Below are 26677 nucleotides of genomic sequence, written 5' to 3' on the forward strand. Positions count from 1 at the left end.
GACGAAACGCATACTGAGTTGGTCCCAGTGCCACCTGCGCTCGCTGAGGGCGACGCACGTGCCAGGCCACCTGAACGACGGCCCGGACAGACTGTCCAGAGACAATATTCCCCCAGGGGAATGGTCCCTGCACGCTCAAACAGTCCAGACGTTATGGCACCTATTCGGCAGAGCAGAGATAGACCTCTTTGCGTCCAAAGAGAACTCTCACTGCCCAATATTTTTCTCGAAAGCGAGGACGCGCTGGCCCAGGACTGGCCCAGACGCCCGCTTTACGCCTTCCCTCCCGTCTCGCTATTGCCACAGGTAATGCAGAGGATCAGGGAAACGCGTCACTCGGTGCTCCTCATAGCCCCGCGTTGGGAGAATCAGACATGGTTCCCGGAGCTTACGCAGCTGTCACTGACAGCGCCGTGGCCCATCCCAGTGAGAGCAGATCTCCTCTCTCAAGCTCGCGGCACAATCTGGCATCCCCACCCAGAGCGCTGGGCGCTGCATGCGTGGGTGATCAACGACTACCCGTCGCTCTGCCAGAAGGAGTAATAAACACCATCATACACGCTAGAGCCCCTTCCACGAGAAGACTCTATGCGTCAAAATGGTCTGTGTTCTCAAAATGGTGCACCGACAGAGACCTGGACCCGCGGACATGTGGGGTGTCGTCGCTGCTCGTATTCCTACAAGAGCTGCTGGATAAGGGCAGATCCCCATCCACGCTCAAAGTGTATGTGGCGGCCTTTGCGGCGTTCGCTGAACCCCTGCACGGTCAGTCATGGGGTAAAAACGAGCTGGTCATCCGCTTCCTCAAGGGAGCTAGAAGGATGAACCCCCCGCGCCCCCCATCGGTTCCTATCTGGGATCTTTCTATAGTTCTCGAAACTATGAAAGCCCCCCCTTTCGAACCACTTCAATCCGTGGATTTGAAATACCTTTCACTCAAAACCGTTTTTCTGACTGCCCTGTCATCAGTCAAACGTGTGGGAGACCTTCACGCGCTGTCTGTCAGCGCTGCGTGTCTTGAGTTTGGACCAAGTGACTCCAAGGTCATTTTAAAGCCTAGACACGGCTATGTTCCCAAGGTGATCGGTACTCCTTTCAGAGCACAGGTCATTTCCCTATCGGCGCTGCCAGCACCCGATAGCGAACGCGACGCCAATCTCCTTTGCCCGGTCAGAGCACTGAGATTGTATACTGCGCGCTCCGCCGCTTTCAGACGCTCTGAGCAGCTTTTTGTTTCGTTCGGAGGGCGCACCAAAGGTCTCGCCGCCTCGAAACAGACACTATCTAGATGGATAGTGGACGCTATTGCTGCTGCATACGCGTCAAAAGACCTGCCATGCCCGTTGGACATTAGGGCTCACTCCACTAGAGGCATGGCATCCTCGTGGGCATGGTCCAGCGGGATTTCCATTCACGACATATGTGTGGCAGCGGGATGGACTTCCCCCTCCACCTTTGTCAGATTTTACAATATGGAAGTGCCCGCTCTGCAGGCAAAACTACTAGCGGTTTAATACGCTACAGCTCCCCTGGTGAGCTGCACTGATGGGTCACATTCCACACAGACCGGCACCGCCGCTCTGTCGTTCCCTTCCCACTATGTGCTTATGTATTACACAATCAATGACCCGCATTCTTGCCGGCCAAATATTATTTCCCCACTCATAAGGGCTCCCCGGGTCCCCCTTAATTCCCTGGGGCTCATACAGTGGATGCTTGGCGCGCACGGCGTTGACAATGGGTTCCCGTAGCGTAAGCTAGCTTACGCTATCACGAGAGAACCTCTCGTATGAGAACGTATCGGTTACCTAACGTAACCTCGGTTCTCTCTAGATGAGGGAACGAGTATTGAGTAGCCGGCCGTGCTCGCGCCACGAGCGACTTTTCGCTTCAGTCAATGAAAACCAGGGTTCCAGCCTACGAACTACGCTTATATGCACTCTAGTCACGGCCATTTTGGCGGGCTTTGATGCAGTGAGCGCGCGGACGCCTCTCATTGGATGCGAGTTCGCCCAAGCTCGTCTATAGGCTGCAGCAGTTGCCGCAGAGCAACCTATGAGCTCGCTAGATAGCCCGCTCAAGGTCTGCAGCTGCCGCACTGCGTTGACAATGGATACAAAAATTAAGGATAATTTTTTGGCTTCAATATCTCAGAAAAGATGAATCTTTCCCGTAGCGTAAGCTAGCTTACGCAATACTCGTTCCCTCATCTAGAGAGAACCGAGGTTACGTTAGGTAACCGATACGTTTTCTTTGTTTAGTAAATAAACGGTTGCATTTAGATCCTCTTTCTCTGCCTGCTATGTCACAGCGGGCCCCTGGCTCTCATTGTGGTGTGTTGCTCACTTTGTGTCGTTGAGTGATAGTACTGTTGGGAAGCATTCAAATAGTCCCTCACATGAGTGTTTAAGCTGGATCTCAACATCACGTAGCCTCTAGAGGGAGGCACCAAGATGTGAGGGAACCAGGGAAATTGTGGTGCTCTTTAGAGCAGTGGGCAGGGCTTCATGGCTTGGGCCAGGGCGGGGACCCCGGCACAACTATCGTGGGGGGTGGTGGGGGTCCCGGAAAGTGGGTGGTGCACCGCATTATGGGTCCGGGGGTCTCTGTGCCTTTAGACTAGATTGATTGGGCCGAATCGGCCCTTCTTTTGACCAGTAGGATATACGTGGACATCTGTCTTTAAGACGGCATCATTAAGAAATACAAATAATAATTATTATTCTAAATATTACTAACATTTATCGATTATAATTTTTCTCTTCAATGTTTTAGTCTATAGAAAGTAATAGAAATAATATGTCTGTCATGCCACATAACTTCTCTTTATCATCCCCCTTCTACCCTCTCTCTCTATAACTGCTCATTACTAAAATTCTTGGCTGCTTATTAAGGTAAAGTAAAAACAAAATGAACCCAATTCATGAATCATATATATGCCAAATTTTTGACCTAGTTAATATGCACCCTTAAACAATCTCCAAGCTGAAATCAACCCACATACTGTTGTCTGTAATTTGTATGTTATAGTCCCCGTATTGTAAATAGGTTACACTTTACACATTTCTCCTGATATGAATTTGTTTTTTATGTACTATATGTTAAATTCTGTATTGCACTGTCTATGCTAATGCATGTATTCCCCCTGTTGTATTCCCCCACACACTTTTTTTTTGTATCTCCTGGTATCCCTTTTTTTTTTTTTTTGCTTGTATCCCCTTTATGTACTCTATGTATGTTGCAATAAAATTAAATACAAATTAAAATTAAAGCTGCGAGCAGCGATGACGGGCCCAAGCCGGTGGCACCGCCACCCCTGGGCCTTTAGGGTCGCCGCGCACGACGGGCAATAACGTAAGCTCGCTTCGACCGTCGAGAAGATGTGTGCAAATTCCAAGAAATCCACATTCAAACCAAAATATCTGAATTTCTGTTGGTCTGTTTGTTCACTTGAGACATAAGGGGGTGATTTAAAAGCATTTTGAAAGTGACACACTTCCTTCTGCCAGTTGGTGGCGCTATAACTGACTCACAATAGCAACATCCATGCGATCGGCCTCTTACAGCGAACACACTGCTGAAGTTTCGTCGAGATCAATTAATGTATGCAGAAGTTATAACAGACTTCCTGTTTCTCTTACTGCCTTCTGCCAGTTATTATAGGCTTTGTACTTTACTCACGCTCCAATACCGACGTAGAAAATCATCCTCTTTACATGCATAAAAATATGCTTGGAAACATCACAGTGGAGCGGTGCTTACTGTGAATGATACTGAATTGTACTACTGACTATTTAAACAGAGTAATTTTTATATGGTAGGTTTACTATTTTATTATTATATTTTATTGCGGCTATAATGAACAGGCTGCAATGTCAAGATTGCAATGATGGAGTGTGTGTGTGTGTGTATTTGTAACCTTAAAGGGGTCATATAATGCCATTTTTGTACAAGTTAATATGAATCTTTAGGGTCTAAATGAAAACTTTGTAATATACTTTTATTAAAAATTCTCATTAGTATTTTAAGAAAACACTAATTTTAACTGCTCAAAAACAGCTCCGTTTTCAGCACGCCGTTTCAGTGCATATGACTTTAAATGATAATGAGGTTTGGTCACCCGCCCCTCCCTCCGTTCTGGGGGAATTCTAGTCTTGAATCATATGCATTTGCAAGATGTAAACAGTATTTTGCCAGTATTGTGTTACCATTCATCTTCATGCAGTTATAACTGTTTTTTGACATTACTTCTTAATCAGTAACATACAAGTAAACCAGGTGTAACTTAGTGTTACCATGTTAACTGTAACACCTGCGTACACAGTTTTTAATAACACAATAACCATAACGCGTTGTTCATTATAAACGTGGGATTATGAATTATATTGAGAACGTCGTAACGTTATGGAAAACATGCCGTAATGTACCCTGAGTGTAAACATTAGCCACATGCAGTTTAGCGTTGTTTTGGTTAAACTCACCTCTGAATGCTGCTTTACCTGCAGTTGAGCGTTGTTAAACTCACCGATGAATGGGGTTGTACGCCACAATGAGCGTTGTTAAACTCACCGATGAATGCGGTTGCCTATGAACGCGCTAAACCTTTGCTGAGAGGGCACTTTGATTTCAGATTGTGAGGGTTTTTAAACATAAAAAAACTGTTGGAGGGCCAGATAAAGATGATCTGGGTGCCACCATTATACTAGCCCTGCCATAGATCATTTATTGTAGCCTATTCCTTTTTATTTTTATTTATTGCAGTCTCGACCCATTCGCAGCAGACCAAAAACGTACGTGCAGGTCCAGCTGTTTCGTTTTGGTGGTGCGATTAAGACTTTCGTCGAACATCAGCACGAACGGTCCCGTGATTTTGGAAATTAGTCATCATCCGCTATTCCAAAGCGCGTAATGGCTGATGGCTGTCGTTTGCTGGAGACCCTTCACAGCAGTTAGATGTTTTTCACTTTTTGAATGAGACTCCAGCGCCCGTACACCCAACATTCCCAATTTAATAGCTTTCTTGCATAAGCAGTAGGCTTCAAATGCGTTATTTGCAACTGGCTTTAACCAAGCACGAAATTCAGATTTTTCAAGCCAAGTATCGCTAAACTTGCACTTCCTCATAGCTGAATAAAATCCGTTTAACGTCTTTCTGTGGTATCCGAGAGACTCGCGCCAATAACACTAAAGCTCAAAGCTGATTGGCTGTTGCATGTTGGTCTATTTTGTAGTCATAATACAGCGAATTACATTTGGACTAGCGAAATAAGAAACTACAACACCACGGAATTAAAAAAAAAACATTCCAAAGCGCTATGGGAGCATTTAAATGAGATTTACATGGACGTAGGAAAATTAAGACCTGTTAAAAATTATTTAAGACCTAGAACACAATACTTCAGCAAATTTCAGACTTTTTAAGGCCTTAAATTGTCATTTTGAAATTTTAGACTTTTTAAGACTTTTTAAGACCCCGTGAAACCCTGTTTTTTTTTTTTTTTTTTTTTTGTAGAGTATTTTTTTATTGTATCACCAAAGCAATGACGCTCACGACTCCCGTTGAAGTATCCAGCATCTCTAAGGTCTGCAAATAACTCCATCCAGAACTGAGACCTATATACATTTTTAAGAGTCCTCAAGCTGATGTTTACACCGTGTACAGCGTACGAGTGGCCCTCGTTAAAATATTGAACACAATGATGCAGTATGTCTTGTTTTTCCGTCTGGTCCGCCTCTTTTAAAAACTCCAAACACCGTTCTCAACAGTCAACACGTACAAGTCTTCTTCTTACGTTAAAACAACGAGAATACAGAAAATGTGCTTAGACCTCCACCTAGTGGTTATATTATAGAATTAAAGGAGAAATTACATATGAGACAGCTTTATAACTGAAATGGCTTTAACTGAAATAGACAAGTTTAATATAACTATTCTGATAAGTGTATATTTCCAACATCATGTTTGTGTTATCTGTTTCTGTAAGTTTTTGTGACGTGTTTCAGAAAGATAATCGCTTAGACAGAGCGATAGTTTATTTTCATCTTAACCGGACATCACAGTTGATCACTGCAATAATTCATAATTCAATATATTGATACCCGATTTCTTTATCAACTGTTTGTTCAATTGAGACATAAGGGGGTGATTTCAAAGCATTTTGAAAGTGACACACTTCCTTCTGCCAGTTGGTGGCGCTATAACTTTGACTCACAGTAGTCACATCCATGCGACCGGCCTCTTCCCGCAAACACACTGCTGAAGTTTCATCGAGATCAGTTAATGTATGCAAAAGTTATAACACACTTCCTTGCTTTTATGCTTTCTTTGTGTGCTTTTTGGAGCTTCAAAGTTCATTTGCAATGTGTTCCACATTCAAACCAAAATATCTGACATTCTGTTGGTCTGTTTGTTCACTTGAGACATAAGAGGATGATTTCAAAGCATTTTGAAAGTGACACACTTCCTTCTGCCAGTTGGTGGCGCTATAAATTTGACTCACAATAGTCACATCCACGCGACCGGCCTCTTCCAGTGAAGAAACTGCTGAAGTTTCATCGAGATCAAGTAATGTATGCAGAAGTAATAACACACTTCCTTGCTGTTTAAGCTGCATTTATGTGCTTTTTTGAGCTTCAAAGTTCTTGTACAATGTGTTCCACATTCAATCCAAAATATCTGACTCTAGGTCAAAGTATGAAACCAATACCCCACTTTTGTCTGAAGGTGGCGCTACTGAGCCCCTGCACCAGGCATCAAAAAGGAAATTCAAGTTTGAAGAGCTGCCACGACAACAGTATTTAAGATATCAATAATCCTTTCACACGTCTACATCTGCCGTGTGTTTACATTATACACATAAAGTTTGAAGTAAATCGTGTAACAATAAGTGGGTGATTTTAAAGCATTTTGAAAGTGACACACTTCCTTCTGCCAGTTGGTGGCGCTATAACTTTGACTCACAATAGTCACATCCATGCGACCGGCCTCTTACAGCGAACACACGGCTGAAGTTTCATCGAGATCAATTAATGTATGCAGAAGTTGTAACACTCTGACTGTTTCTCGTTTCTCGCCATCATTTCGTTTCCTCGCCACGGCCAAACCGTTAGAGATATCAAAAATCTGCCGGCAATTTTTCATGCTCAATGTCTTGACATCATGCTGACCGAGTTTGGTGGCGATTGGTGGAATTCTCTGGGAGGAGTATTCCAAATTCCATTGCGTGCGTTTTTCAAACAACCCTAAATAGACGGTTTCCTGTTGGTCTGGGGTAAAAAGTAAAAGTATGAAGGATATATGAAACGATGAGATCTATATGTGTACCCAGTTTCATATTATTACATGCAAGCGTGTTTGAGTTATAGACCAAGTTTTCGGACCCTGTTCCAGGGGCGCTGTCGAGCTCCCCTGCCATGCCCGGTACCAGCTTCAGCCCGGCCCTAATGACCGCAGGTTCTGACCCGTGTGCAAAGTTTCAAGAGTTTTTGAGCATGTTAAGAGCCCCAAAAGTGCCCCGTAAGTCGTAAAAATAATAATAATAATAATAATAATAATAATAATAATAATAATAATCCTAACGAAAACAATAGGGTCCTACGCACTTTGTGCTTGGGCCCTAACAATTAAGCTGTACTACTATGGATTAAAAGAAAATAGACAAAGTTCCAAACCTGTGACATCCTTCTTCTGTTGGACCCAAAATGCCGCAGACAACATTTATTTTCATCTTTTTTCCATACAACAAATGTGAAAGGTGACTGAGGTTGTCATTTAAACAACAACTTGAGGGTGAACACTTGTTGAAGTTTTCATGACTATCAGTTCCAATGTGACAGCTGTAATTAATAGCTCATTAGCAAGTGGAGTTGTTCCAAGAAGTTTTAAACATGCAAGTCTACATTGTTTTTTTAAAACAACTTTTTTGGATCTGGCAATACACAACAATTACAGTCCAAACTGCCTTTTATTTCCAAGATTTTGGAGAAAGTTGTTTATTCGCAGCTCTACTCCTATCTAAATACATTTAACATTTTAGATATATTTCAGTCTGGTTTTAGACCCTTGCACAGCACTGAATCTGCATTGTTTCAGGTTCACCTGTCATCTTAGTTTTATTAGATCTCAGTGCTGCTTTCGACACTATAATATTCTTTGCAATCCTCTGGAGTGTATGGATGGCATCCAGGGTATGGCCCTCCTGTGGGTTTCCTAGTATCTAAAAGAAAGCACATTCTCTGTTCATTTAGGTCATTTTTCTTCTACGTCGTCTCAATTACAGTGTGGTGTCCCTCAGGGGTCAATTTTAGGACCCTTGTTATTTTCGCTGTATATGCTTCCTCTTAGCTCTATTTTTCTGAAGTCCCACCTACAGTTAGTTCAAAAAGCGACAGCTAGGCTTTTAACAGGGTCAAGAAAGAGCTAATTTTAGCATCTCTACACTAGCTTCCTGTGAAATTCAGGGTCAATTTAAAAATTCTGATTTATGTCTACAAGGCACTATCTGGTCTCATACCCCAATATATCAGTGACCTTCTCCCTTACTCCCCTACCAGAGCACTCAGTTCTTCTGATCAACTTTTATTGAGGGTTCCTCATTGCCGCTATAGATCTAAGGGTGATCGTGCCTTTTCTGTGGTCGGTCCTAATCTATGGAATTGTCTCCCATTCCATGCGAGGTCAGCTTCATCACTAGACATTTTTAAATCTTCTTTAAAAACTTATTTTTATTATGCAGCTTTTGAATAGATCATTGATAGTTTGAAATGGATAAACACATGATGCTGCATTTAAAGGTTTTTATTTATTTTATTATGTTTTATATTTAACTTTAAAGCAATCTGTTTTTATATCACTCTGTCATTATTAATTTAGTTTTTCTGAATCTGTAAAGCACTTTGTGCCAACTTCTGTTGTTTTAAATGTGAATGACAGAATTTTCATTTTTGGGTGAACTATCCTTTTAAAGGGACTTCAAATGTGCACAAAAAAGCTAAGGAACTCAGTACAGAGAACAAGGAAAATAATCCACTGTTTAATGAATAAATTCAATAAACCAGCAGACAACAGCTGTTGGGCCTGAGTTCAAATCCTGTCCTCCGTCTCTCAAACTACTGCACATCACCTTAGGTTTTAATCAGTTACTTTGTGGAGGCTCTATGGAAATATGCCACTGAAAACCGGCTATTGGACAACCTCCCATAATCCAGGCCTGAGGTTGAAGCTGGCAAGCTCTCCATCCTGTCATTGACAGCGAATGCTGCTCGTGAAAGAGTTATAACTACCGAAAGGAGCAGGCGGACACGACTGAAGTGAGCAAACTGCAGCAGAAGCACCTCAAAGTCAGAGCAAAGCTCTGTGGCACCTCGACAACTTCTCTTATGTTTAAGAGTATCTTGTGTTCAAGATACTCTTAAACATAATGTTCAATGATCAAGCCATCTTGTGTTCCTCGAAAGAACACCTCGTCTCTTAGAGGATGTTCATAACTTATAATACATAAATGATTGAGTGAACACTGTGTTCTCACAGTGATGAAAGTGGTGAATGACAACATGTAGCCACTGTTATGACACATGCACAGCGAGGCTGCAAGACTCCATGCCAAAAACCACAGGTGAGGATTTTTCATAACATGACGGTGAGTCTGAAGCACTCTCCCTTTCTTTATGAGATTAAGGGCCAGTTGCAGCTGATTGCGCCCCAGGAGACAGGCAGAGCATTAGGGGGATTCTGAGAGATGCTTGGCTCAGCCTAACTTCAGGCAGGGGGATTTAGATGCCCTATGGGACGCCTGGCAGCTGCAAGCCTCCAGAGCAAAGACATTTAACCATTATGATATGGAAAACTTTGTGACTGGAGAATTTAAAAGGATAGCTCACAAAGACATGAAAATTCTGTCATCATTTACTAACACTCATGATAATCCAATCCTATGACTTTTTTTCTTCTGTGGAACACACACACACACACACACACACACACACACACACACACACACACACACACACACATATGTGCGGCTATCTTTATGAAGACTCTCCATAAACCTAATGATTTTTATACTGTACGAAGATTCTATCCCCTGACCCTACTCCTAAACATAACCCTCACCAACAACTTTCTGCATTTTTACATTTTCAAAAAAACATAATTTAGTACATTTATAGCATAATACCCTTGTAATAACCTGTTTGTAACCAAAAAAATGTCACCGTAAGCCACCCAAACCCACCCACACACACACACACAAACACACACGCACACACAAACACACACACGCACACACACACACACACACACACACACACACACACACACACACATACATAAAAAAACATCTGAATTTCTAGGTTCCTTAGAAAGGATATTCTTCAAAAACTCCACTTTTGAATTGTGATCCATGGAAGAAATTGAGTAATATTAGTTTAGAACAACAGTAAGTAAGTAAGTGAGTCAATGACAACATAATTTTTATTTTTTGGGAGAATTATTGCATGTGACCTGAATATTATAAAAACAACAAGCATTCAATTTGGGTAACTGTTACTCTATTGCCACAATCTCTAATCTGACTGTTGACCATACTACACTAAATGTATCCTCCTTTGACCTTGGTTTAAAAAACGAAACCACCTGCTTCTGTTTCAAAGCAAATGTTTAACACAATCCTAATGACAAAGCCCTTGACTAAAGCAGGTACTCAAAAGACAGCGCAGGAGAGGAGAATCTCATTGTAGAGTCAGACTAAAGAGAAGTGGAGTATCCAATTACAAACACATACGTTGCTGAATGAGAATATGGACTGAGTCTTTTTCTTTGTTTTCTTGTATTTTTTGCCAACTGGAACAAAGGACATTTTTTCAGTTCAAATATTTTGTGAGATGATCTGGGATGGAATTCAAAGTGACATGATGTGGCACAAGATCTACTTGGAGTTGGACACTTCTACTCATTATTATTATTCTTAGTTCATTTAAAATAAAAAAAGTCGTCAAAAATATGAAATAACACAAATTATAGAAGTCTGCTATGTAGTGACCAAAATAAATGAAAAACAAATCAAAACTTTTATATTTAAAATTGTTCAAAGTAGCCATCCTCTGCACATTCTCCCAATCAACGATCTATCCACCTCTTTTGAAAAGCGTATTAAATAAGTTTTCTTTTTTTTTTACAATATATATATTTGGCTACAAAATTAATGTATTTAGGTATAATCCTTCAAAATAAAAGTTTTTAAGATAATGGGAAACAAATTCAGTCAAGTGTGTTCATACTAATAGTCCACATATAATACATATAAACCCAATTTTTCCTGACCCATTTGCATGCTTAAGATTTAAACAAATCACATGTGAAAAGTAGTTAGCCATGAAATTCAATATGTAAATATATACAAATATATGCAACTCATATATGCCATCTCCCTAATTAATGTATAACACTAATTATGTATCTGGACTTTAAAGGATTCAGATCTCTCTTTTTTGTTCCCTAAATTTTTGTTCACTTAATTGTAAGATATCAGTCTAATTTTCATTCACACAGTTATTTTTGGAACCCAATCAACTTAAATACTCTAGTAATTTGTAACAAATAATAATGATAATAATAATAATAAATGTATTAATAATAATAATAATAATAATATTGACTTTTAGAATTTTATAATATAATAGTAATATATTTCAGTCATGCACCTTTAACTTTTTAACCCTCTGGCTTTTAATGTGACAGTCGGAACACTCTAGGAAGTCCTAGAAATGTCTATATGTGGGCTAGTTCACAGTAATATAATTAGATTCATATTCAAAATCTGGTGAAATGCTTCTCTGGTGTTGTTCTCAATGCATATTAAAAGCAAACCCAACTATTGAACTTCTACATCTGAGATTTTGAGGGCCACGAGCACATCAACAGCATAAGCATGCCATGTATTTATGTCAACAGAGCCACGCCATTCGCTTACACGCAGCACATGAATACTATATATTTACTTATTAAACACAGCCTTTTGTGATTCACAGAGCTATCACAACTATATCAAAGAGCAAGTATTACAGCTCTCATGTTGCAATAGCACGCAAGGCAAATTGCAATTCTTAGGCTGGCCAGAAAAGAACTTAATAACTGAACATTAAATGATAAATGATTAGCACTCACTAGACCGTGAGGCTGGATGCATTTGTTTTGGTCTTCAAAAGCAGTTTGGCTTTACTGCTTTGTAAAATTGCTCCATTCTATTCTGAGGTTACATGCAGATTACTATATATTTGCTGCACATTTTGAATTACACAGATTACAATGACAGAATACCGAGAGCAATATAAGACAGCCAAGAAATATCAAAGGACATAATGAGGGATTTCCATTTATAGCATGAAGATGACAGTCTTTGAAGCGTCTTCAGTCCAATGCGTATAACTAGAAAATGATGCAAGCCTGAAAGCAATCCAGCATGAAGAAAACCTCAAGTCAACTAAATCCAAGGCATTTGAAGACAACGTAGATGTATTCACACACACACATGTTTACTTACAATAGCTATCTAAATGAGGACATTCCATAGACTTCTATTAAAGCTTGTATTATGCATTTTAGATTAAATCTAAAACATTTACGCTTTACTGTACATTTATGAACAGATCCCCAACTATCTCTAAAGGTAAATTTTGTCAGATTTAGTTAAATTCTGGGGGCATATCTTTCCCCAAACTATAGCCTATATGATCACACACACACAGACCTTAGAAGCTACAGCTCTGGAAAACATTAAGAGATCACTGCAAAATTATCAGTTTCTCTGGATGTGTTTGAGTAAAATTAATATTTTTGTTTTATTCTATAAAGTACTGACAACATTTCTCCCAAATTTCAATTAAAAATATTGTCATTTAGAGCATTTATTTACAGAAAATGACAACTGGTCAAAATATCAAAACAGATGCTGTGTTTTCAGACCTCGAATAATGCAAAGAAAACAAGTTAATATACATTTTTAAACAACACAATAATAATGTTTTAATTTAGAAAGCGTTCTGAAATCAATATTTGGTGGAATAACCCTGTTTTTCAATCACAGCTTTCAAGCGTCTTGGCATGCTCTCTACCAGTCTTCATATTGCTGTTGGGTGACTTTATGCCACTCCTGGTGCAAAAATTCAAGCAGCTCGGCTTTGTTTGATGGCTTGTGATCAAATCATTTTCTGATGCCTCCCAAAATATATAACTTTAAGTAATTAAATAAATATCCTAAACATGCGACAACTAGTCGACTAATGGCTTAAACTAATGACTACTAATCGACTAGGGAAATCTTTGGTCGGGGGCAGCCCTACGAAAATTTGTCTGCTTCATAGTTGGAATTGGGAATGTAGGTCCACCATTGAGGTAGAGTGAAGCTAAAAGTCTGGGAAAGTGATTTGGTGCTTCTTTGTTATGGTACCACAAGGTGCCGCTTATTTGCAGATCGCAGACATCTGGTGTGAACGTAGCTTTGCAGGAATACTTGTAGGTAAGCTAGTGCACATCCAGTGACTGTTCTGTATGCCAGCATAAGAGCCTTGAACTTGATACGTGCAGCAACAGGCAGCCAGTGTGGAGCATCAGGGATGGGTGTAATATGCACAAACTTGGGTTAGTTGAAGACCGTGCTGCTGCATTCTGGATCATTTGTAGAGGCCTGACTATGCATGCAGGCTAAAAGAGCATTACAGTAATCCAGTCTAGATATGACAAGAGACTGAACAATTATTTGTTTGGCATGTTCACAGAGGAAGGGTCTTTTCTTCCTGATATTGTAAAGTGCAAATCTCCCTAGGTTTCTGACCATTTCAGATGGTGTTATTGGTGTTTTTGTAAGGTATGAGTAACTGCATATTATTTTATCTTTTTATTTTTGGAACTTGATAGATAAAACCAAAGGTAAGTTTGAACATTACAAATGAATAATAAATCTGGCATCAGTACATAAACAGCTTCACATTATTTAATATACAAAATAAGAGCAAAAGTCTCAAAACAGTAATACATTATAATTATGTTGGTTGAGTCATGTTTGAAGCCATTGTAAAATATCTGATAAATGAAAGATTATTGTAATACGACAAGTTTCGGTGCTGCTCTGCAATTTAAACTACCTACAGTTACACCTATACCAGACAGATGTGGCATAGTGCAACATGACCAAAAAAATTATTAAAACTGTCTATACTAGGGCTGCAATTGTACACAAAATTCACAGTTCGGTATGTACCTCGGTTTTGGAGTCACAGTTTGGTTTAGGTGCAGCGGGGAAAACAAAGAATCTTTCTTTAAATTATTTATTTTGAAAACAAAGTGGCTGATGGGCAACAATTCTTATTGTGAACGCTCATTTATTCATGACTGCACTATTTCTTCAACATAATTACAATACAATACTTAAGAGCCTCTTATATGCACATTGTACAAAAACATAAATAATAATAACATTTTAAAATGTACAATTATAATAATTGTAACACAATAAAAACATTAGCAGTGCAGATTTCTGTGTCTTTTCAGGAAAATCAGAATATCCACAATATCAGAGAAGAGGGCAGATATGTTAGTATGTCCCCTGTTGGTCAATTAAAGCGCATGCTTGTTTATATAGAGCGGGCACTACAGAATTTCTGAAAAGCATTCTTGTGGGAACTTTATAATGGGGCTCAAGCACATTAAGTAGATGCTTAAATTCTGTGTTCCCGATGACAGAGTATGGCCGCATATCTGCAGCAGTAAATACTACTATAGTGTTCGTTATTGCTTTAACTCTGTCTAAGCTTGCAACGAGAGGCTGCTTGAATGCCGTAGCGAGACTTGCTTGAACAGGCTGTTTATGATTTGCTCCTGTAAGCTCAAGAGACACATGTGGATAATGTCACCGCAAATGAGTTATCATGTTAGATGTTCTTCTTGAGACACACATACTTTGTCCTGTTCACTACTCATTGCAGTACACTACTGTACTTTACAGCAAAATCATAATGCTCCCAAACAGGCGGTGGGTCTTCAATCTCTGGCTTATTTAAGTATTTATTTAAGACATATTTATATTTTGTTTAGTTCCATCACAGTTGGGAAAAATGGGGAGCTAGCTAGTAAAAACTTCACATGCAATCATCTGATCTGCAGTTTTTTAGTGTACCAAGTAGCGCTCTGTTGTTAAATTTTGGTTCTGTGCAGTCCAGTGTTGCTCCGCAATCTTTTTTAATTTGAGTCCTACAGGGTTTGTGTTTTTCGTTATATGTTGTTTTAATATTGGTTTCATGCATGCTAAGATATGTAATAATTTATGTGACTGTGTGTACTGTACCGAAGGCCCGGTATCTGTTTGGTTCGTCACAGATACATGAACCGTTGCAGACCTAATCTATACAGGAAGTTTGGAGAGTATGTGTAACAATTAACGAGGTGAAAGGAGGAAGCTGGGACTGGGTTGACAAAGCCCAGAGTTTTCAGGGTACCACAATAAGACTTTTCAGCCAAACATATGCGCTGCTTTTCAGCACCCACACTTCTGACACGCAGACTCACACAGACAGCTTCACGCTGTCTCTTCACCTTAAGTACTACCGCTGCCCCTCGCTGGAATGAGAGATCAGTGTGGCACTTGGTGAAAGTCAATCGCCACATATATTCCCGGCCTCGCTCTGCCCAGACACCTCTCGGCTCCGCCCTGCTCACCACAGTATGCAATAGTGTTCTGCGTGGTGCCGAATTTTTTAAAATGTGCTGAGGATATACCACAATATAAACAATTGGCAAATTGTTTTACAGGATTTTTAACTGTTGCATGGTATATACTATCATACAGCTCAGCTCTACTGCAAAGTGAGGAAAATAAGAAATCAGCTGAGAGAAACAGGAACATACAGATGTTAAATGAAACAAACCCATGCATGGACTTCCCCACAAATAATGATTGTTTTCAAGCTGACTCTTTCATGTCAAATAGATGCGTTGGAATGGTTTGGTGAAATGACAGGACAAAAGCAAATACAAGGAAGAGAGCAAAACAGAGGGAGAAATTTGGAGGAAAAAGCACAGCACATTTTCCATTTTCCTCAGCAAGTAAAAAAGCACATGAATTATGGATGCGAATGAGCCAACAGTGCAAGAATTTGATCCCTTACCAGACAGCTCTTGGCTCCCCGTGGAGCAAAACTGCCACCCTCCCCCTCACCGACTTTGCTACCAGCTTCCCTGTCTTTTGAAGAAAGCTTGAACTCTCGGCTTGCAAGGTTTGGAGACAAATTCCTAGGTACAAGAAGACACACATGCCTAGGAGACTTCAAGAGCTAGTTCCAAGTATTGTTACCATCTTGATCTTAGTTGAAATTGACTGACATTTGTTTCCCACTTGTTGATTTAAAAGTGAATTTTAGATGTTTATGATGGTTCCATCATGCTGGGTTTGTTGCTCTAATAGGTAGGGATGCACCAATCCGATACCTGGGACGTATCGGCTCCAATACTGAAGCTTTTAGACGGATCGGGTATCGGTCCGACGAGCCCGATCCAAATCCGATACTGTGTGTTAGTCATGTTCATTACTGTCAAGCTCAAAAAATTACATAAAAGAACCATAAATACAATTAAAGTAATTCATATGACTCGTGCATTTTATTCAAAGCCACTTGAAGACGTGCGATAGCTCAGAGAATCACAAAAGGCTGTGTTTAATAAGTAAATATATCAAATGCACGCAAAGCTCCAGCATATCAGTGAATGGCGCTGCTCTGTTTACACACCAGCAAGCGTCTATTTTTAGCCTTCAAGCGGTGTGCAATATTTGAGCGCTACTCACGAACACCTCAGACGTAGATGCTCAATAGTTAGGGTCACTTATAATATGCATTTAGAATGGCACTGGAGGTGCATTTTACCAGAATTTGAATAAGAAGTGAATTAAACTACTGTGAACTTGCCTACAAACACACATACAGGACTTCCTGGAGAGTTCAGAATGTCAAAATAAAAGCATGAGGGTTTAAAAGTTAAAGGTGCACGATTGAGATATATATCAGTCATACAAATAAGGCTATGACTACAACCCATGACCTTTATTCAACCCTCAAGTTAATAAAGCAAATAAAACTTTGGCCTTATTACAATAAAGAGAGAGCTTACTATGCAGATTAACATGATCTCAAGCTTAATTGAAAACCTGTGTGGTTTTGCTTACAGTCAAATGTTGTATCCTAAAAAACAACAGATGAAATTCAGGCTAGACTTTCTCACTGTTTGTCACTGTACCAAACACATCATGCTGGGACTCATGGTACCAAAGTATCTTGGCATTTGTACCAAGAACTGACCGATGCATTAATGATAACTTGTCCTAAGGTACAGACTGAATCTAATTTACTAGCTATTTCTATTGTTAAGGCCATAAAAAAATAGATAAACCCATTACTATAATAAAAACAAAGCCAACAGTATACAGTATAGCTACAATATATAAATTCAGTGAGTTAAAAAAGTGCTCAGAGTGACTCTCTGAGCTAGTGACACATACAATAACTCAGTTTTTGGGAACAGAGAAGAGAGGTTTTTATTGAAACTGGTTAGGACTGCACCAGGCCTCGCAGAACTCCATACCACAAACAGAAGGCCACCAAGCCAACCCCTTATAAAACAGTAATTGCTTTGAAAAACATTGCCTGAAGCCTAAACCGTGGAACAATTTCAATAACAATGGAGCACTACAACTATTACCGTAAAATGGGTGCTGCAAAGCATTTTAATTAATTAAACAAGTCAAGGCACATAAAACAGACCTTGCTTTGTTTTTTATTTCACAATTTTCTCCCTTATATAGCAATTTTTAGCTCACAATAACATTGCCACACATTTAAGAGAACAAAAAAGTTGACTGATGCAATAAGCCACTGACCATGCGACCATGGAAAATCGACATGTTGCTTTAGAATGTTAAGTTACCCTGAAATCAACCCCATCGATCTATCAAATAAATTTGTATGCATCGATTACGAAATGTAAGATTAGATTATCATTATATATTAATACCCAATGTGTCCATCTCATATTACACGGACCTTCTCGCGATAGACATGGAGCGGAGCACGTGAGATTAAAGAGAATGAAAGCACACTTTGAAATAAAGAACGTTTATGCAGCCGAGTTCACCCCGTGAACCTACATAAGATAAAATTAATGGATGGATGGATGATTACATAGATAGATGGATGAATACTGTCGAGTATGGCTTTCTCTGTCATTATTCTAAAGGGTTTGCATCCATTGACCAACATAAGTTCATTGTTGTTGTCTTCTTCCCTGATTACGATATGTTAATATTGCTTTTGTGTTTCTCCATAAAATGCAAATTTCTCCATATATTTTTTTTTACCACGAATAGAACTTGGCTTAAATAAATGAGACTTTTGGGCAGACATTGGCTGTGAAAGAAAACACTCATTAATGAATTCTCTTTATAGTGAATGCTACAGAATAGGGAGTGATTTCAGACTGTTCTGAAGGGAACTAACCAGTTGATTACAGTCACCTGTGATTGGTCAATGACACGCGGTAGAGGTCGGCATGGGACTGGTTTTTCCATCCCGCTCCCACAAGTTTCTATCCCGCACCCGAACGTTCCTGCTAAATTTTACTCCATTCTGTTCACCTGCTCTCTGTCAGCAGTCATTTTCTTCCCGATTGCTCCTGTTCCTGTTTTATTTTTCCACATAAAGCAAAAGCCATACAAATTGATGAGAAAGGTCAACAGAGAATGGCCAGACTGATTCAAATGGACAAAGTCTACGGTAACTCCACTCTCACCACTCTGAACTATTGTGGTGAGAAGAACCCGCCGAGATGCAGGTTGGCACTGTTTTGGAGGCTGTTTTGGGGGACCTACACAATATTAGGCAGGTGGCTGATCGGTGTACATGCTACTAATAGACAGTTTTTCATTCTTTGACCTTGCTCCATTAAAACCTGGATCATATCTGCATGTACTTGACATTTAATCTGTAAATACTGGATCCAGATTTCACAATGCATCACGATACATCGTAATTGTTAGGTAATCATAATCAAATTGTTGTCAGAGCAAAATGTCACACCCCTAATGCCCACACTTTCAACAACATGTCCAGCTTCGACCACTGGGGGCAGTAGGTAGAATTTCGGTAAGAACAGACCAATTTAAGCACCAGAATGATCTACTGTACTGTACTGAATTCACAGAAAGACATAGCAAATGTAAGAAAACAAACACTATCCTACCTCTTGTGCTGGATCCCCTCATTGTGTACTTGATACAAGTACACAGTGCCTCGAACTCTAACCAGATGATCTGTTCATATTTACATAAGGCTATGAGTAGTTCAATACTGATGCCTGTTATTTTAGTCCTGCTCTGTGTGCATTTCTTCAGTTTCCAACCAAAGTAACAAAACTTAAGGCTACGTGAGAGTACCTTATGATTCACATGGCATATATTCATGTCACAAGCATTTATTGCATCACATTCAATAATCTCTATAACGTTACGCATCAATACAAACCCCTTAGTAAGCCTGTATAGCCCTCGTGAAGCATACGCTCGGCTCACGCCAATAACAATTATCTTTCATACATGTGAGCAGTATGGGGTGGGAATCACAAGGTAATTGGCAGATATTTAGGTCCATCCATCTTGAACTGCTTATCCGCATTCGGGTCGGGTATTTAGGTCATGATACGATATTATTGTGATTATTTTTGGTGTATTGCGATTCAAAACTATGATATACAATGATATTTCACTCAATCTTTCTCTTTTGACTTTATCGGACTTAAGAGAAGCTTAAATTTTTCAAATCACCAAAAGCATTGTTAAATTAATTTTTCTGTGGTTAGGTCAATGTAGTTAGTCTTTATAAAAATAATTCCTTATATTTATGATACAATAGTAGCCTAAACACTTTAAAAACTTTTTGTTTCAATACTTCAATATATAACAGATTTTACATAAAAGGTTAGTCTATTTAATATGACACTGTACTAACATTTTTGTCAAAATACCTCAGTTAATGTTGCTAGTGTAAAATCGCTGTAAATGTTAGTATGGGAGGGTGATTATATGTAAAGCATGATAACTGCACCTTCTAAGGGACTGTTGTGGAATTCCTAGATCAATTTGGCAAAGAGAATTTTGTTCCCATCACCATAATATTAATGTGCAAATATCGATTCATCCCGAGAAAAAATATCACGATACTTTTACATATCAGTATTTTTTCCCATGGAGCAGGTTATGCTCCATTAACACTCAAAAGAGCCGCTATGTTGACTCACATATTCCAATCCAGTGTAGAAAAATCAGTACAACCCACTTGATGATGACAATTGGACACAAGTAAGCTGCTGAAGACATTAGGTACCAAGACCAGCACCCAAACCAGTATTCCTGTAGCTGGGCATGATAGTGCATGACAAAAATGGTAATCAGCTAATTTTGAAGGGGGTGTGTGGTGGCTGTGTTAAATATGCATCATGCATGTGACAGTTTGAAGGTGGTGGCTGTCAGGGCGGACAAGATATGCCAATTTACACAGTACGCACGTAAACGTGTTTGGCTCCACTTTTATAGAGCACTGATTAACCTCTTGATAAAGCAAATTACAGCCTGGAGAATGATGCCCATGGGAAAAAATGTTTAATTATATGTGACTCATTAAGGAAGGACATCAATGAGTCACTCAGTAACTAGTATTCATCTTCAGCTCTCTGACCAGCACTCATTGGATTTTTCAGTCGAATCAGGGGCATTAATAGGTACATTTCAAAGGAAGCGGAAGCTCTTTTATTTCTCTCTTCTCCAACTTCAATAGCCGCCAAATGTAATTACTGAGGCGAAGCAAAAGTGTCTTGGAAAAAAATGACTTTTACAATTGAATTACAAATGCGTCATCACTCCGCCAGCACCAGCAGTCATTTCTTTCAAAACTTCAAAACAGTCTTTTGTGTCTTTCCACTTTCGAGTCACCCACGTTCCATTATTAATATGCAACCACTGACATCTTATCAATAGCCCATCATAATAAAATGAGACGTAATTTTATTCTGCACAGTTTCATAAGTTATGGAGCAAAAATCACATAAATGGATAAGCCAAGAAACAAAAACATTTCATAAGTAAACTGAAAGCAAACAGACACTTGTGCTTTGAAATGTGTCTTACAACACCAACTTAATCTGCATATCTTCTTAGCACACTTCTAACCTTCCAACACACTTTTAATGTGCATAGACCAGACAAGACAAAAACATCAAATACTTTCTACACACCTCATAAGCCGCATGATGACAAATGAATATACATTAAAAGCTGCCTAAGTTAACATTAGATAATGCAATATGAACCAACATAGTATAGCCTATGTGTAAAATGATCAGATAATGAATGGGTCCTACTTTATATTAGATGTCTTTAACTACTATGTACTTAAGCATTTGATACAATGTACTTATTATGTGCATATGTGTTGTTGCATTGTACTTACATTTAATGTACCTGCATGTAATTACATTTGTATTTACACTGTTAACCTTCTAACTCTAAACCTAATCCTACTCCAACCCTTACAATAAAACCTAACTCTAACCCCTAACCTGAACCCTTCCCATACTCATAAATCTACCTGTGCCTCAACGTCAATAGCAGCAAATGTGAATCTTGTGTGAATTTTGCAGAACAACATGTATCAGAGTAAATATGATGTATTGTATTTTAATGTAAAGAAACCTAATATATAAAGTGTGACCATATATGCTGTATATCAAAATAAATAACTGTTCATTGTTAGTTCATGATACCTAATGTGTTAACTAATGTTACGGAATGGAACCTTCCTGTGTCAAGTAATGAGTTATAAAAGCTTGTCACAAACTGAAAATGGAAGACCAACACCCGGTTAAGAGACATTTAAACGTGTTGACATGTATTTTCCTTCACCCCATTGTACAGACTGTAGAGAATAAGATGGTCTCGAGAAAACGGTTAACATTAAAACTTTGCGTTAACAATAGTATTGATTTTTGCGTTCACAACAAACACTGTGACCTCGTACAAACCTAAGCCAATCCATCAAACCTGTCACGCAGCACTCTAATCTCCATTGCTCGAGGCTTTAAGACGAGATGTTTCTACATCCATCGGACTGCCAAATAGAAACTGAAGTCAGACCCAACCAGTGTGTGTGCGCGTGTTTCCAGAGAAAGCAAACATCCCCGCACTTCACGCATGCAACACAGCACTTATGGCGCATCTCCTTACCTTTTTTAATGCCCACTTTCAGAATGGTCGCGCGAATCCGAATCAAATTAACGTCAAATAAAGAACTTTGAGCTGATGTCGCTTGAGCGCATCCTGCAACGCTCGCGCAGCTCCGCCATCTTCATCAGCCAGCCACTAGCGCCGAATGCGCGAGAACAGCTGATAGGCGCGCGAGTCGGCGCACGGGGAGGGTTCTTTAAAAAAAAGCCCTAAGTTCTGAGCTCCTCCATCCATATCTATAGATATAGATAGATATATATAGACAGATATAGTGTACAAGCTCCAACAAGGCTACAGGACTCCTTAAGGACAAGGTGATATAGTGTTGATATATAGGTGCAAAAGTGAAAGTGTAAACCTTATCACAATATGCAAATAATTTGATATAGCAAGAACATTAGGTCTAATTTATAACTTATGGGAAACAATTTGTTGCAGTACAGGTATACATTCTGCACTCAATAATAATAATAATAATAATTGTGCATTTAAATTTATTAACAAAATTCCATCAAATAAAATACAAATATTTGAATGTTAATTAATAAAATTTAGTTAAACGTGGAATTTTATTATGATCTTAAAAATAGGCAATTTGTGTGCATTTTTCATGCATTCTGCATCATTCATTCATGCATTCTGCTTGTTGGTGACCTTTTTAACCAGATTGGGTTTGTTTTTGTCATTAAAAACTATTGATTTAATCACATTGAACAAAATAAAAAATCATAAACAAGTCTTTTGTCTCAAAATAAATGCCTATATAAGAATTTCAGGGATTCTATTTAGCTATATAAATCTGTAACATTGTCCAAATTTATTAAATCTTGGATCAATTTGATTTTTTTTAACCTTTTGTCATTGCATTCAATAACGTAACCATTTGGGGAAATCTATATATCTGTTGTATCTACATACTGTATGATCCATTTATAATACGATGATGATAAGCAGTTTCATTTTGCACAAATGAAGGTAATTTCTCAGCTACAAATCAAGTCCATAAATGCAAGTGCAATAAACACAGATAAAAGCAAAAACGGAACTGCCATTGCAAAAATTAACCATGGTAACCATTGTTTCCACCAAAATGCCATAGTTGCTACAGTTGTCACAGCCACCACAGTCATCACAAATACAAATCAAACAAAATGACATGTAGCCTGAGAACATGTTTTGTACAGCGGTTACCATGGTATATTTTTGTAAGGGAAATTTGTATGTACGTTTGTGTTCTATTAGTTAGAGGTTAAAGACTAATAGGTTTACTAGTAGGTAATTTATTGGTTTGTGGAAATCATTTTTCACTTAATATGATTAAGCCTATTTATATTTGTGCCATTTTAAGTTATTTTTTTAATGCTGTCTGCAACATCAAGAGAGAAACAAATGGGGTCACTTGAATACTGTTCTTGCCGTAGTAGAATAGACCTTAGTTCAATTATAATGACAATCCATTGAATACTTTTTCACATCCAATAAAACTGTTGCAAAACAACACAATCACCAATGCCACAAGAAGAGGTAATTTATTTTGGCACTTGTCACACATGAAAATATTCAAAGCATTTTCACAGAAAAATCAAAGACTTAGTAATGTTTGAGAACATCATAAACAAACACACAGATGTTTGCATGACATGCAACAGACAACAACCCCTCCAGACTCGGCCCCTTATGGCTCTTGATGAAGAGTCCCAAGGCTCCCAAGAGACTGGCCACTTTAAACTCTTCTGGGAATCCAGAGTAGTTTACTTAACAGAATGTCTTTTGAAGATCTAAACAGGCACCATCCAAAAACATAGAGAGAAATAAGTCTTTAGAAGCACTCTATACAGTCCATGTTCCATTTAATACATCTCATGAATTGTACCTACTAGTCCTATTGAAGCAAAAGAAAAGATGTGTTTTAAGATCTAAACCAAACTGTTTCTTCAAAATTCAATGTGGAATGCATCGGTCTACTGGATTTTAGCAAGATGGATAATACTATGGCATGGAAGGAATGGCTCATTGAGGATACATGAATAATATATGCCTAGTGACTAATTTAGAAGGCAATATCAGACAGGTTATTAAAATAATTTGTACGACAATATACATTAATAATAAAGCAGGCTGAATATAACTTTTTAATGTTAAAAGCTAGCTTTCAAAAGTCATTTAAGATCTTGCAGTACATTGCGCCTGTGTTTTAGGGAGTGATTCTGCAGATATTTGTTGTTAAAACCCATAGATTTTACTTTGTGACATGCACATAAAAAGGGACATACATATCCTTACAAAAATATTAGCCAAAGAAATATTCTTGACAGGATAAAGACTATTTTGTATAAATAGGAATAATCACAAATAATAAGTAAAATAGAATAAATAATACAGTAAATAATAAAAAAAAACAATAAATAATAAAAATAAAATATTCTGCATTCTCGTCCATGAATCGTCACCTGTAGTGTCACTTCTTTCACATTGTTAATCACCAATTATTTAATAAGCTAACTTTTAAAGAGCCCTTGTTACTTAAATGTTTATCTCCAAGTGAATGACAAAAATGAATCACTATTTGCATGAACTCATTATTGAAAGTATGTTCCATAATTCCACTAGAATTTGTGAAGAAACAGTGAACAGAGTTTAAAATGAGAAACAGAGGTAAGCACAGCACAAAACAGTATGGGATAGAGTAAAAAACACAATATCGCCACCCACTGGAAGAAAACACAGTTCACAGAACAAAGCACAGGAACAGATGGAGATGCTACAAAATAAATCGTTATAACACTGACAGTCAACAAATAATATCATAATTCATCGTCCCAACCGTGCCTTCGTTCAGACACATTAGAAATTAGAAACTCAAAGAAGTCCTCTTGATTTTACCTTTTTGATGGACGAAACCATTACAAATGCCATTTAATATTTACACAATGGCACATTGTATTAAATCACCATAACAAACTCATTCAATAAGACGATTAGACATAAATTTCATTATGCTATCCGCTATTGTGATTCTAAAATACCATCCAAGCCCAAAAACTTCTAATAAGACAGAGACAAAACAAAACAACATATACAAAGTCATTTATTTTCAAGAGCTTTTTATATTAATGTATTAGTTCTGATATGGATCATGTAATTGAATGTCAATTTGAAGAGCTAAATTTTATTAGCATTAAAAAACAAACAAACAGTAACTGCATGATGGCATTGAATATGTTAACACTATGACACATTTATAGAAGACTCATGGATTTAATGATCACTTTGACTGCCAGCTGTATAAAAAAAGCCTACATGATTCATGGCGACTTTGATTCTACTTGTTAAATCCACAACACTGAGAAAGTCAAGTTCAAGCCTTCGAGTAGTTGAACCCCCAGAGCAACCCATTCAGTTTCCTTCTGAACGCAACTACATAATAAGAAATAAACCTGCTTTGCAGAGCTTATGCTAGCATTCTCTACCATGCAGAAGGCCTGGGCAGCTGCACTGAATGGCTTTTGAATACAATACATATATTAACATGCACTGCAGCCTCTGGACAGCACTGACTATAATCATTTTAAATGCACAATACAGTCACACATCGCCCTTTCCTGTAACATCATTGTACCTTGCTTTTATACCCAGAGATTAAGGAGAGGCTCTAATCTCTAAATGCTAAAGACAACATAAAAGTGAATTGTACAGATAGAACACAGAGGAGTTAAGATCCAGGACTACTGCAGAGAGCAGAGTGTTCAAAGCAAAAAGCACTCTCAGGCTCTTGTGTCTTCTTTCATAGAGTCCTATTTTTCAGAAGTGTGACAAGCGGTTTGTTATAGAGAGCGACAGGTGGTTCAGTGCTGGAGAGGGGCAGTGCTATGTGTCACCTGTTCGATCCAGGGCAGGTAACGGCTGACCCGTGAATATACACCTGGGTAAGAGGGATCACCGCAGCCGTGGCCCCAGGAAATGACCCCTGTGAGCACCCAGCGCCCTGCCTCGCCCTGACACACTAGCGGACCTCCGCTGTCGCCCTGGCAGCTGTCAGCATGCTTTCGGAGGTCAGAGGTCATGCTGCCAGCACACAGCATGTCGTGGCTAGTGAAGCGCTCGCCGTAACGCTTCTTACACTGCCACGAGGGCAGAAGAGGAACCCATGCCTGGAGAAGAGTGCTAGGATGTTCAGATTCTAAAAAAGAAATACAAAAGGAGAGCGAGACAAAGATGAGTGAATCAGTAAACTCATTCAGAGAGGTTAAGGCCTGTCATGCACCTCTCCAAAAATGTAACTACAAGTCTGTGATTGGTCCACTTTGTAACCAGAGACCGTCCTTCGGGATGATAAAAAGATATCTGAGGTTTAATATATAAAG

At 38.9% G+C, this 26677-nt stretch overlaps 1 protein-coding gene and 1 pseudogene across 1 annotated transcript in view; both read right to left on the reverse strand.

The window, feature by feature from the left end:
- The window catches only part of LOC127633452 (bifunctional heparan sulfate N-deacetylase/N-sulfotransferase 2-like), a 122002-nt gene extending 99550 nt beyond the window's left edge, over positions 1-22452 (reverse strand). The window contains exon 1 of the mRNA XM_052112553.1: positions 22314-22452. The gene's annotated coding sequence lies outside the window, so the exon portion shown is untranslated. The remainder of the gene's footprint in view (positions 1-22313) is intronic.
- A 1377-nt stretch (positions 22453-23829) lies between these two features.
- LOC127633467 (neurotrypsin-like) overlaps positions 23830-26677 on the reverse strand; it is a 41696-nt pseudogene continuing 38848 nt past the window's right edge.

Source organism: Xyrauchen texanus, chromosome 40, assembly GCF_025860055.1.
Source record: "Xyrauchen texanus isolate HMW12.3.18 chromosome 40, RBS_HiC_50CHRs, whole genome shotgun sequence".
Lineage (NCBI taxonomy): Eukaryota > Metazoa > Chordata > Actinopteri > Cypriniformes > Catostomidae > Xyrauchen > Xyrauchen texanus.